Consider the following 13,370-nt stretch of genomic DNA (forward strand, 5'->3'; position numbering starts at 1 on the left):
GTATTTTTGGAGAGATTTCTGATGACCGAGGAGAGCAGTGAGAGGGGATCCTTGCGTGCACACAGTTCCAGCATGAATTAATGTTGTACAGAAGCATGTTAAAATACTGTGCAGCTGAGCGATCTCTCACAATAAGCAGATTTTGGTTAATAGCCCCTCACTGACAAGAGAGGAAAAGAATGTAGTTAATAATTAGTCAACTCAAGAATAAATAAGCACTTTCAAATGCATCATTTTACTTTGCATGTAATTCAAGAAGCGCTACAAAACAGCACTTTCAGCCATTTCTCCCATCACCAACAATAGTTATAAATAATAATTATATAAACATAATACACTTCCATTGCTTTCTGAAGTTCTCAGTAAACAAACACTCTGCCACAGCCTGCCATGCTGTTACTGTCATGGTGAGGAGCATGACCAGCGATTCGTCACAGCTGGTGCTGCCACGTTGACACTGTCACCCAGGAAGATGTTGGCTTCATCCTTTCTCCATTGCTTACAGCTTTGCTTAAATCTAAAAGGACTTCAGTGACAACCAGGAACTCTTAGTCAGATTTTTGTGCCAAACTATGACTCCCATTTAAATTGCCAGTGTCAGGTTATATTAAGAGGGCTATAATACACCATGCCAATTCTTGTTTCAAATACTGATAAGAAAAGAAAATCTTAGAAGCTTTGTGATATGAAGAGGCAATAGCAAGTATTGTATTACTGACACTGGTAGCTGAAGTCTTCCTGAAAAGAAAAAAACACTTGGAAGCAATATAGATTTGCTAATAAGCAATGTAGAGAATTTTTATTTCATATGTCAATGTATTTTGCATTGATATTTTGAAAGTTTATTTGAATGTATTAATTGAAAAAGTCTTTATGAGTCTATAAACTTAATTAAATCTGGCTTTTATTTTCCAACAAAAACAGCTCTACTTGACTCTGTTACTCTAATAATACCTTAACGTGTCTTAAAATATGATCTGAAGGAACAAAATACTGAAATATAACTTCTATCTCATTTTACTTCTGTATCATATGTATAGTAACCATAGCATAACCAATATTGCTTCAGTGTAAATAAAATAGAGTTATAGGGAGGGACTAGGTTTTTTTGCTAGACCACCAAATCAGTAGTTTTCCCGCAAATTTTGCTTCTTCGGCTTTGACAGACAGGTTAGTGAAAAGTTTAAGAGTTGTCTGTGAACCTTCCACTCTATAAAATGGAAAAGAAACTTTCAATTGTGTATCCAGACTAACTTACCTCAGAAGAAATGGGTGACAGGTTTCTGAGTCTGATATCAAGAAAAGGTTTTTTTGAAGATGTCTTTGGAAATGCAGCTAGATCTGCTGTCAACAACAGCCTGCAGTGCCTCCTGAGTCAATGTCACGGCCATTAACATGAGTAATCCCCAGGAGTCATGACCAAATCCAAGGCTACCTCCAGAAAAGGTCCTTTCCATAGCTTCAGGTTCTTTTCTACAGCAGCTGAGCATGCCAGATGCTCTCCCCATAAAATCTGATGTATTGCTGGTTTTGCTTCTTTCTGTAGCCTTGATTATCTTAAGTGTCACTAAAATTGCATTGACTTCAAAGGGATTAGTCTTTCCTATAAGTTATGTACCAACTGTAATTATGGTTCCTGGAACCGTTCTCTAAAGAAGGAAAATAGGTACTAATATATAAAGCTGTATCCTTTCATATCTGGAGAATTTGTGCAGAAATTCACTAAAATGCTGACAAACTCCCTTTTATTTTGCTAACCATCTGTTTACATTAAAAAACCCAAATATTTTAAATATATATGACCATCTGGATATATAAATAGCCTATGCAATATAGCCAAAGCCCACAAAAAAATATTTTAATGTAAAAAAAAAAAAAAAGTCTTGTGTAAATATTTCTATAATCATCTTAAGAAAATCAGAAATATTTTTCTGAATTGTGTTCAAAGTAATGAAACTAATCTTCAGGAGCACGTGCTGAATTCCTTGAACAGGAATGCTGTGTGAAATGTGTGTCTGAACTATGGTCTCTTGCATGTCTAGAAATAGGGGAAGAATGAATAGAAAAAAAACTAGGGAAATAGAAAACGAATAGAAAAATAGAGAAAAAAATGTTGTTTCAAAGGACATTTTGGTTATGTGGTGGTTGTCTACTCATAGTACTATCTTTTACCAACTTTTTAATTATCAATTATTATGTAATACAATTTCTTTAAATATTTCTAGCATCTTTTAGTATTGGTTTCTCACATCAAACAGCAACTGCATTATCCCTCAATGCATTTCCAGTGCACTTCTGAATATTAATTCCTATTGATGTGTAATTTTTACGAACTTTCTAAAAATTGTTTTCTTTGTGAATTGAGGATTTTTTTAGGTTACTACAAATTGTGGAAGAAAAAAATGTATTTGAAGATGTGAACAAATACTTGGTTCATTAAAAATTCTGTGCAAATTCGCTTTCCAGCCTTATTGGTAAAAAAAATAACATATAGTTTAATTCTGACCAGCAGAAATTAGTTTTGTTTCTTTTCTTCCAGTAGTAGTTTAGAAGCCTGTTTGCTGTCTTACCGTTAATCATATTGTTTAATAATGAAGTAGGAATGGTTTTCAGGGAAGAAAGACAGTAGTGATATCAATTCTGCTCTAAACCATTCAAGAAAAATGTTCTTACTCAAGAGTCAGCAGCATGCAACACCAAGTGTATCGCTTTCTTTTGTTTTTTTAACTCGGGTTAATTTGGGAGTAGGATCCTACAGTTTTAAACAGGCTCTTTGAGACCTTAGCACAATGACAAGTATACTGACATGGAAGAAAACAGAGCCACAAGCTGAGGGTCTCGTTAGATTTCTATCTTAGGAACACTGTCTCAATTTGAACCGCAAGTTTCAATACTTTTTGCTCTGTCCTAAGTCTGTGGTAATAAATAACACTTTTAAACTGTTGTGAGCAGCGCTTACTATACACAATATGAAAAGACCACACAATCTAAGCAACAATTTTTTAAAAACTCTGCTGTTTTGCTTGAATTAACTTAACTACATAATTCAAATCCTCCACACTATTGAGTCACCAAATGCATCATTTTAATTTCATTTAAAATATAAGTAATATTACTGTGGGCTTGTGTTTTCATAAATAAAAATATTAGAGATTTGTTTGTAATAATTTCTGAACGGCACTGAAAAAATACAATAAATGATCATTTGGAACATCATGTTTTACATAGAGTGGCTTGGGATATTTTTTTTCCATTTATCAGTAGGAAATACAGTTTCCTTAAAACTGATGGGTTTTTTTCAGAAAAAATGTCATTCTTTCAGGAAAAGAAAAAAACAAAAAGGAACAAAAGGTGTTGATTTAGGAAGTCAGGTCATCCCAAGACAAAATTAGTTCATGATTCAAATTGACTACAATACTTTGTTTCAGGTTGTCAAGCAGAAATGTGTGTCAGGTCTCACAAGAATTACAGTACAATTTCCTCAACCCATCATTCTCTGCATTATTCTCTCTCTTTAGACAGCCTTTTCTGTGATACCTTGCTATCCTGCAACTCTGAAACAGTGCTTCAGAGGAGTTATAAATTAATGCTGGACTACAAGCCACAGAGAAGAAGGAGAGCAGAAGTCTCTAGAAACAGTATTTGGGCAGAACAGACATCACAGGTATTCACTGCAAACTGGTCAATATGAGTTGAACCAAGCAAAACCACTTTGGTTCTAAAATCAAATTTCTTTCTAATGTCCCAGACTGGTGTTCATGATAATAATTATTTTTTGTACAGAGATTTTTATTTTAAAAGCTTTATCTGAACTCAGTAAATGGCTGCTTTTAAAAATAGTATCATGTATTAAGCAAATGTCATCTAATCTATCCTTTTATTTTGCCTTAACATTTTGACATCTTTTTGCTTCAGTGTTTCATACAGAATGATTATTGGCATTCACACATATTTCAGATAATGATTTAAGTATCTTTTCAGGAAGTTAGAAGAAAAAATTGTCCATCTTCAAATTTAAAGCAGCTTTGCTATCAGTCTGATGATAGTGCCAATTCCAGTGCAACAAAGATAATCTATCATTTATCTTTTGTGCATTTAGAACCTGCCTAAATGGAAATGAACCAAAATTATGTTACACAACATTAGTTTTTATGCTCAATCAACTTTAGTTGAAATCTATGGGAGCACAGGTACAAGTCAAAAATGGTTCAGTAGACAAAGTTATTTCATATTCCAAGTGCACTTAAATTTTGTAAAAAGAAGAAAAATTACAAAATTACAATTGGTGACAGTTTTGGATGCACATTTATACAATGATGAATCTGTTATATTTTCTTATCGTGACAAGTTGTTAACCAGCATCTTGTAATTCAGGATACAGTGCAAAAAGTTATGAAATGGAACAGTCACAAAATGACAATTTAGGAAGCAAAAGCTGCTTAGTTCACATCCATCATGTATCCTGACTTCTGACATTCATCACGCACTGTTGGGTCTCCATGCAAATTTAGATAGTTACCTCTTTAACTGTTTTATTTTTCCTACTTTTTGGGAAAGCTCTAAAAAATGAAAAAAAAAAATACATATATTATTTCCAGGCTTTCTTCCAGCTCCTTCATTAAAGATTTGTTTCAAGCCAGTCAAACTCTAGGTAAAATAAATAGTAATTTTTCACCTGCAGGCTTTGATTTTACAGTGATCCAGTACCAAAGATCTAGGTGAGGGTCTGCTCCTATGCCAGTCACTGCAGGCTCAGGTTGTCAGGGAGGTGAACTGTGACCCCAGAAAAGGACTCAAGAGACAAAGGCACCCCAGGACTCCTTATAGGATCTCGGTAAGTTGTTTAATTTTTCTGAATTTTCAATAAATTGCCTTTGAAAGGGGGAATTGCAACTTAATCTCTTCCCCTTAGGAATATGAGTACAAATTCATCAATGACTGTAAGAGGCTCAGGTGTTAAGGTGTTTTGGTAATCCCCATAAATAGACTGTCAGCAATGCACCTGTAGCACACATGCAGAGGACACTTCTCACGTCTTTGATGCTGAATGTCAACTGTAATGAATGTTATTTGACTGTAAAATCCACTCTAGATCAAATGTTTGAATATAAATAGCGAAGTAACAGCTATTGGACATGCAAAATTTATAAATACTAGCAGGAAGGTAATGCTTTTCTTGTGTTGTTTCTGGGTATGTACATCTGACTTTTATCTTCTTGATCTTCTCAGTTAATATATTACCTTATAAAAGTGACCATGGTAAGCTGTAGGTGTACCAAGAGCCTTAGAAAGGGACTGGAGAAATTCATGTGTAACAGGTCAACAAATACAAACTAAATAGCCCCATCTGGGTGAGTACCAGGAGATGGACTGCAAATAGTGTCCAGGCTTGCACCAACTTCCTAAATGGCATCTTCCATTGCCATTCTCAAAGAAAATGAAAAGAAATACACCCATTTTTATTCTAAGTCTTATCAGTTCTGCTCCACTGTCATGTGGGGGTTGCTTTAAATTTTATTATACCTAGGTTCAGAATTTAAACTAAAAATACAGCAGTATTGCCAGTGATTGCAAATAGCTTTCTTTATCACATTTGAAAAGCTGTCTAGTCTCAGTTCTAGGAGATTTTACTTTTTAAAGAGGAATTATCTGAAAGCATTTGAAACAGGCAGGTCTTAATGGAAAGTTGTCAGTCAACACTGATGATAACCAATATGGTTTGCACATTCAGAACTGTGTAACCATTGGGGAAAAAAAAATAGAATGCAGCCCTTGGGTTATTTTTTCTTTTTGCCATTTAAATCAGAACATATTTTGATTCAACAGAATATCAATGGTCTTGAAGTGGTGGGATACACATCCTGTAACCATCCCACACAGAAGTCCATGGCTCTCCCTGACAGAATTCCTAGCAGAGCCAGCTCTTACTTTGTTCTATCACCATTCGTGATTCACAGAGTAACTCTGTAGCTGTTTTTCATCAACATAATTTTATATTTCAGAAAGAAAATCTTATTAAGGCAAATGTGTGAAAACTACTTTGGCATCATCCTTAATATTTCATTTCTCTAAGAAAAACCTATGCAGAAAGGTTACAATTTTAGTAGTTACATAACCCACTGGAGAATAAAAATGACAGGGCCAGCATGACAGATTTGCAGCTCTTTACAATACTTCAGATATGTGCCCTTCAGTGTAATATATCACAAACTGTGCCCTACCACACACCACAAATGTCACAGAGCAAATCATCAGCAAAGGTTTCATCTCAAAAGTTTCAATGGCTTTATTATACACATCATAAATGAAGAGCTTGCAAGAGGAAGCTGGCAAACACAATGAAATATCTGAATACAATATACCCTGATTTCCCTCAGACTGAGGTATGAAAAATGTCAAAAATGTTGAGAGCAATTTTTCTCCCCACTAAGCAAACTGTTGCTGATTTTCTAATTTTACATTCAGTTGAGCTCTCTGTTGAAATCAGCTGTGTCCAGACTGACTCTCTTGATATTTTAAGATCCTGAAACTAGTTCTTATTACTTCCTCACTTATCCTGAAAATTTTTTGTTATTTAGTTTAGCTAAGATTCACTTGTGACAGGCCTTTGACACTAATAGTTGGTGACAGGCATGAGTCTTCTTCACAGCATTGCTTCTTTCCACTTTTGTCATCAGTGAGTATTTTTAAACACTTCTAATTGGTCACAGGAAACCCCTACAGTATGAACATAAATAAGTGAAGAGCGAATCTAGGATTCACTGTAAAGTCCACAAGCAATATTCAAGAGAACAAGGGCTGAGGTGCAAAGTTCATGTAAAACTAGGCAACACGGCCAAGTCTTAGCAATATATATTCTTGTTCTGATTTGTAGGTGAAAAGAGAAAGAGAAGGTGAAAGAGCATCTAGACCTTTTCCTTGGGTGTGATGGGACAAAAGGGGAAAACAGAGGGGGGAAAAAGGTGTAATTCTGGGAAGTGCTTTAGACCACAGCACCATCCAGTCAAGTCATTACAAGAAAAATCAAGTGCACACAAAGTTACAAGAACAGAGTTTACAGCAGCCTTCCAGTACATGAAAAGGGCCTAGAAGAGAGATGGAGAGGGACTTTTTACAAGTCATGTAGTAATAGACAATAGAGAATGGCTTTAAACTGAAAGAGGGCAGGATTAGATTAGATATTAGGAAGAAAATCTTTACTGTGAGAGTGCTGAGACACTATGCCCCATCCCTGGAAGTGTTCAAGGCCACGCTGGATGGGGTTTTGAGTAACCTGATCTAGTGGAAGGTGTCCCTGACCCTTTTTGCAGGGCTGCTCTCCGGTCACTCCTCTCCCAATTTATACTTGTGCCCAGTTTTACTCTGTCCAAGGTGCAGAATCCAGCACTTTGACTTGTTAAATTTTATCCCATTAATCACTGTCCAATGCTCCAATCTATCTAGATCTCTTTGGAAGTCATCCCATCCAAGGAGGTTGAAACTAGATCTTTAAGCTCAAAAGATTCTGTGATTCTACATCCCCAATCACCAATAAACAGCACCTGACTACATCAGCAGCCCCTCTCATATCACCAGGAGATGCTTTAAAGGCCAGTGCTTCAAAGGACTGGAGTACACTGTCCCATCTAACTTGATTGCGTTTTATTCAGTCAAACTTGCCTAATGCAAATGGGAGCAGAAGGGACTCAATGGAAGATCAATTCTACCACTATCTTTCCTGACAAATGGCCATCCTAACCCTAAGAATTTCTAGTAATGAGGATTCAACAGGCTCCCAGTTGTCCTTTGATTCCTACTGGAAAGTTCAACTGGTAGCTTACTTAAATCTTCCTTTTTTGCAATTTGTTATCCTCTGCAAATGCAGAGAGCACATAAGTCCTTTCTAAAGCACCTTTTAAAAATCATGGAATCATAGAACAGATTGTTTTGGAAGGCCTCTTAAAAGATTATCTAGTCCAAACTCCTGGGCTTGTGATTACTGAAGTTTCTTGGACTCTGTAAGGACATAGGAACCAAGATTGCCTTTTATCTTCAGATTGACCACCTTATTAGCTTGAATCATGTGACTCCTCCTGAGCACGCTTCTCACTTTATATATCAAAGACTTAGAAAATCTGAGAATACGTATATATATTGCATCTTGAGGGTCTTTTTATTTTGTTAATTTGGAATTATCTTATTAATATATTATATTATTATAACCCAATCTAGTTGAAGATGTTCCTGTTCATTGCATTGGGCTAAATGACCTTTAAATGTCCCTTTCAATCCAAACTATTCTATGACTCTATAAAAATGTGAAGTCACTTTCTGTTATCACCACCAGTCCATTGATAACTGGCAAACACATTATAGAATTTCTGAGTTGACCGAAATCTGCCCCAAAACCCCACTGAGTTCTCATCCCTGAATTTCCAACCAAGACACTCCAAACTCCACCAATCAGAGTTCAACATTCCTCCAATTTCCAGCCTAAACTTCGGGTCAGTCGATATCTGGTTTTGTGCCTGCATCGTTCTTCAGTTTTAAATGGAGCCCTGTTTTTTTTTCCTAAGCCAACCCCTTCTAAGGTTACCTACTGACACAGTGCAGAGGCACACACAATAACTTTATATTTATTAGCTCATGTACCTCAGTTGTGACAGAAAAAAATGACAGAATAATCCTCTTTTTCTTCTGAGACTGGGAATGCCACGTTCCTGTATCTACAGTCCCAGAAAACTTACACGGTACCATTGCAGCTGATACTGGACGTGACTGATTAGAGTAAGATCAGCAGAGATTGTTTCTAAGGTGCAACTTTTCAAATTATCTTTCTGCTGAATACAGTTCAGTGGTTCAGCATTGATGGAAATTCATGGACCAAAAAGAGGCTAATATTTCTACTTACACCAAGTACAAGCATAAAATGGGAAAGGAGTGGTTGCAGAGCAGCCCTGCAGAGAGGGATTTGGGGGTGTTGGCCAGCAGGAGGCTCAGTGGGAGTCAGCATTGCCCTGACAGCCCAGAGGGCAAACCCCAGCCTGGGGTACATCAACCACAGCACATCCAGTCAGTTTTAAAAGGAAATTATCCCATTGTGTTCAGTGTTGGTGTGGCCTCACTTGGAGCACTGTGTGCAGTTCTGGGCCCCACATAAATCAAGAAGGATGTGAACATCCTTTAATGTGTCCAGAGAAGAGCAACAAAGCTGGTGAAAGGTCTGGAAGGAATGTTCTATGAGAAGTGTCTGAGGATTTTGGGTTTGTCTCGTTTGGAGAGAAGGAGGCTGAGGGGTGACCTCGTAGCTCCCTACAACCTCCTGAAGAGAAGTAGAGAGGGAGGTGTTGATCTATTCTCCCTGGTATCCAGTGACAGGACATGTGGGAATGGCTCAAAGCTTCACCAGGGGAGTTTCAAACTGGTATCAGGAAGCATTTCTTTAATGAGAGGCTGTTCAAACACTGGAACAGGCTTCCTAGAGAGATGGTTGACGCCCCAAGCTATCACCGGTTAAGAGGCTTTTCAACTGGGCCCTTAATGACATGCTGTAGCTTTTGGTCAGCCCTGAAGGGGTCAGACAGTTGGACTGACTGATTGTTGTAGGTCTCTTCCAGCTCTTTTATTCTATTCTACAAGCTGCACAGCAGAGCAAGTGTTTGTTTGTATCTACCTAAATGCCGTCTGTCATGTGAGTTTTCCCAGAAAGAGAGCTAGACCACCTTGAAAAAAGTCTACAGGCAATTTCACAGCAGTGCCAGTTGCTATGCAGAGGAAAGCAACAACAGGGTTACTCTGCCACTCCTTGTTTCACACACACATAAAAGACGGTATATCACACTGGCAGTAACAAAACGGCTGTGTTCAGGGCAAGTATCTGGCCTGGGTATTTTACAGCTCTGCCAATCCCACAGCTCACAGCTCATCAGGCTTACTCATTTCCACGGCTGCACCTGGCACCCGAAAAGTTAAACAACCTGGCCACACCAGAAAAGGAAAAAAAAATCAACAAAAAACAGGCAAGTGGCAAACAGGAGAATGCATATAAGGGAAAGAGCTGAACAGAGAAAGATAAGGAGAAAGCAGTTGAGTGAGAGAGAGGAGATAAAACAAAAGAAAGGGGTGGATTATTCCTGCTTGAATTTGTTTAAGGAGCATGACAGGAGGCATGAAGAATCAAAAACATAGTTAACGCACACAGGAACAACAATGACTCCATTTTTAGAATGCCAAATGTTTGCTTAAAGTATCAAATTCTGGTGCTAATCTACTTCTCTCCTCAGTTAGAAGATTTTTGCCCACAAAAAAAATGTAGCTGCTTGGTCATGCAAGCACATTGAAGCTGGTGACTGTACCTATTGCAATTGCTTCAGTCTCAAGAGCTGTCTGGGGGTTGGAAACCATTTGTGACGTGTATAATTTTTTACAGAATCTGCATTATCCATTACCTATTTTGAATAACTAAATGTTCTTTTGATATATTTGTGCAATGCCCTGATACACTGCTTTCTGCTGGGATCTTTTCCCAAAAAATGAGTGTCATCTGCAACCACAGTGCAGTAAAGAATTTTTAAACAATGCAGAAAAGATTAATGACATAATCTCAAACAATGCAAAATATTTGTATAATAGCTTCAAGTGAATATAAATTAATTTCAACATTTCATTACTAAGAATATACACTGGGTTTTCCAGCTTACCATTCGCTAGGTATTGCACTTGTCTCATTTGGTTGAATCAATTTTCTAAAAGAAGAAACTGTATTGTTCTAGAAAAAACAACAACAAAACCCCAAAAAATACAATTGCTGTAAAGTTAACCTTGCTTTTGTAAGAAGCAGAGATGGACTCTGCTGGTCTGATCAAGCATGTCCTTGTCCTCCACCCCAGGGAAGCCAGAAGTTTCCTAGCACTGCTGTAAGGAAGATTAGTCAGCATGAATAGGGAGTGGCAGGCAGAGGTGGGGGGCAAGGCAAGGTTTCGGGGAAGTCACCAAGATCCAGTCACTACAGCAAGGGTTTGATAGTAACTCGCTAGTAACTTGTGCTGACCACTCTTATTCCTGAAAGCAAACACTCCTGACAAAAGTTAGGTTGTTTCAGATGATAACTAATTTGCTGTTAAAAGTTTATCGAGAGAATTTAGACAGATGTTTGTACTTTGAGACAACAGCAACCTGGCACATGCCTCACACCTTGAAACACACTGTCCTCACCAGGCATCAAGAAGGGCTCAGCAGCTTGTACGGTTTGAAAAGCAAAGATTAACTTCCTCTTTGTTCTGCAGTGTCGGTGAACTCTGAATTGCTGCTGTCCCCAGCAGGAAAACAAAGATCATGTTGAATGGATCCTCCAGTGGAAACTGATTGTAGGGACAGAACTGCGGCCTGGTTGTGGGAGGAGGAGTGTTTAGCTGCTCCCGGGTTAAAGTGAAGGAAAGGCAGAAATAAATTAGGCTTCAGTGGTTGTTGACACACTTACTAGCTGTTTTAAAACAAAATTGATACTGTTTGACATTCTTTTTGTAACAGCAGGCAAATTATTTTTGTAAAATACGAATAACAGAAGTTTTTCATACAAGGGAGCCAAGTCAAAGAAACTAAAAAACAACAAACAACATTTTTATGACAGCTGAGGTTCTTGTAGGATGTCCAAGACATGTAGCTGGCCCACACTTAAGCTATAAGCAACTTAAGAACAGACATCCAAGCTCTAGCAAGATAATTTGCAGAAGAGATTCTGTATCCTGTGCTATTGAGCTCTGGGAAAAGATTATTCTATTCATGTCTCCTGTAAGCACATGCAACTTCAAAGGGAAATCAATGCTAAGGATTTTTCAAAAGAAATTCATTTCGCCTTTTACTCCATCGTATTGGCATTTAAAGTTGGCAAATAGTTGTAAATATATATATATATATATATATATATACACATTATAACCTCATTAATAGTGCACTGGATTGGCAACCAAAAACTGTTTCAGAATTCTACAAAGCAACCTGCAGATTAAGAAGAAAGTTTCAAATCAAGGTTCTTCTCGTATAGGTTTTTGATGCAAAGAAGTACTTAACCATCTAGGAAACATAACAGAAAGCAGAATCTACATCTAAATCACCATATTAAAAGGGTTGTAATATGAATGCTCTCCGAGACATGCTCTGCCTCATTTATCTCAAACAGTAACAACTAAACGAAAACTCCACAGTGCCTCTACTACCATTAGCTGCAGCAGCTACAATGGCTGTCAAACCTGGGCCAAAATACATCCCTGTCCTCCAGACCTCGAAGAAGATCCTCACAGGATCTCAGTGTGTACTGCTGTGTGAACGTGCACAGTTCTGTTTGGTTACAGAGTGATAGGTCCAGAGCAGTGACTCACTGACAGAACAAGGAAAGAATACAAACCCCCTTAATACTGTGCATTTCACATATATTAGCTTGTTTATGCCTTTTGTTTTCTTTAAATTAAGACAACTATTTTTATGCAGGCATATCAGCAAACTCTGTAAATTGGGATAGTCTAACTAAATAACACAAAGATTTCAGGAAAACTTGTGAGGTAAATCTCTTCCCCTCATGATGGCCATGGAAATTGTAATTGTTGCAACTGACATTGAATTATTTATCGTGTATTGTTACAACATGCAATGAAGGTACATAATGTGATTGGAAAGACTCCCACGAGGCTGGTTCTCCTCTCTGAGCCCCAAAAGTATCACAAATAGTATCATAACCAGCGAGTTCGGCAGTTACTTACCACAACTGAGTGTGATCCTGGAAAGATTAACTAGGTGACTGCCTCAAAGAAGAGAGGACGTACAGAAAGCATATTTAATTGTTTCGCCATCACGAAGAACCAGTTATACCTTCGTAAGTACTAATTAATCAGTTGTATCTAGGAAAGATCTCTGCCAGATAGGAGTAGGAAGGATATGGCCCGGAGCATATAAAAATGAGGATTACAGGGAAGGTTGTCCTCAAAAACACCCACAATTTTATTTTCCCGTGAGACTGCGCTCCCCCCATCAATTACTCGTTAATGTATCCGTTTGTTGTCGCAGCTGCTCTGCGCGTCTCCTGCGCGCTCCGGCTCGCCTTCCTCGGCGGAAGCGGGGAAAACAACCCGCAAACTTTGGGAGCCCGGAGGAAGCTGGGGCCTGGTACTCCGAGGACTGCCCCGTGCAGCCTCCGCAGGCGGAGCTCGGCGGGCGCGGACGGGACTCGCCGCCGCGGGCCGGGCCGGGCGGGGCGGGGCTCGGGGCCGGGCACCTCTTGTCCCGTCCCGGCGCGGCTCCCGCCCGGCACACTCCACCCACCCGCGGCTACTTGTGCCCCCTCCACGAGCGGCCGGCATTCCCGTGGTGGGCGGCCGGAGGAGCTGAGCCCGTGCTGG

The sequence above is a fragment of the Coloeus monedula genome, assembly GCF_965178545.1.
Source record: "Coloeus monedula genome assembly, chromosome: 1".
NCBI classification, from domain to species: domain Eukaryota; kingdom Metazoa; phylum Chordata; class Aves; order Passeriformes; family Corvidae; genus Coloeus; species Coloeus monedula.